Consider the following 1,728-nt stretch of genomic DNA (forward strand, 5'->3'; position numbering starts at 1 on the left):
CTTTGGGAAAGAGGAGGATAACAATGGACGAGATGATAGGGACAAAGCACAAAAGTTCATTCAGCGGATACAAGTGATTCATTAGGTAGTGTAGGAGCAGTTGGAGAAGATTCAAGTTCGGTATAAAGCTCGACATGATAAGCACCGAGTTGAGCATCAGTTTCAAATTGGGGATAAGGTATGGCTCCATATCAGCAAGGATAGAATGAAAGGGGAAGGGAAGAAGTTGAGACCCATCTGATATGGTCCCTTCACCATATTGGAAAATATTTGAGACAATGCTTTTCGTCTTGACTTGCCTGCTTATATGCAGATGTACTCAGTGGTAAACGTAGAAAACCTGAAGCTTTATGAACCTCCATTGATTATGGATACCGAGGAGGTTGCACAGATTCCTATAGTGGATGATTTTGCACCAAAGTATCTAGATAAGTTTCCCGAAGATATCATACTCAACCAGAAAACTAGAACTTCACGATGGGGAGATGTGGAGTATATCCGTGTTGGCTTCAAAGGAATGCATCCAAGAAAAGCTCGATGGATGGAGAAGGAAAAAGTGAGGGAGCAATTTCCTCACTTGCCAATTGACTGAAAAGCATTTTGGTAGTCCAAAAGCTCTTAGTGGGGAGGATTGATCCAGGTGGATCTTCAGAAAAGTACTAGTGGCATGGTAAAAGGATCAAAACTCAAAGTGGCAGAATCTGGATAAACTTAGCATTGGATCAAAGTGTTCGTCATCCTGATTCCAACGGTGTGAACGACACTCAAATTCGAGTCCAGATGATGAAGTTAGAGCAAGTCAAATTTTGAGTTTGACTTGTCCAGGTGGCAGAAGAAGATGACATGGCAAAAGTCTTAGTGAATGAGGGAGTGCCATGTGGCAGGTTGCCATTGGGTCCCACATATCGCATATCAGCACAATAGGAAGAAGCGGCTTAAGAATAGAGCAAGCCAAATTTTGAGTTTGACTTGTCCAGGTGGCAGAAGAAGATGACATGGCAAAAGTCTTAGTGAATGAGGGAGTGCCATGTGGCAGGTTGCCATTGGGTCCCGCATATCGCATATCAGCGCAATAGGAAGAAGTGGCTTAGGAATCGGCCCCAGCAGGGTCTCAGCTGTGATTGCGATATCGCATATCGTAGGTCAGAGGTGGAAAATATACGAATTGGCCCCGATAGAGTCTAGTTGCGATGAGGTATATATCACAATCGAAATTCATAGGAGGGGAGCGGTAGCATGGAGTGATGCCTCATCCCATGCCGATTGCGATTTGCGGGGAGGATTCACACCCGATATGTTATATGTTGTGGTTTATAAATCTCGGTGGGTCCGCCATATCGCAGAGCGCTGAAGTTGGGTTGATACGCTGATGGGTTCCACGCCGATTGCGATTTGCGGGGAGGATCCGGACCCGATATGTTATATGTTGTGGTTTATAAATCTTGGCAGGTCCGCCATATCGCAGAGTGCTGAATTTGGGTTCCACGCTGATTATGATTTGTGGGGAGGAGCCGGGTGCAATATGTTATTGTGCTATGATGTATATTCCTGTCGGATCCGTTGTTACCGCAGTGTAATGGGTCGATGCGCCGATTGTTCCAATGCCGATTGCAATATATAATGGGGACCGTTGGACGCGATATATTATATATTATGTTCTATAAGCCGGTGGGTCCATATTTCACAGAAGTGTGCTGTATTGGCTTTGGATTGTCAACGGATAGTTAA

Source organism: Pinus tabuliformis, chromosome 5_2, assembly GCF_031772625.1.
Source record: "Pinus tabuliformis cultivar Carrire ecotype Pingquan chromosome 5_2, CPIR1, whole genome shotgun sequence".
Taxonomy (NCBI): domain Eukaryota; kingdom Viridiplantae; phylum Streptophyta; class Pinopsida; order Pinales; family Pinaceae; genus Pinus; species Pinus tabuliformis.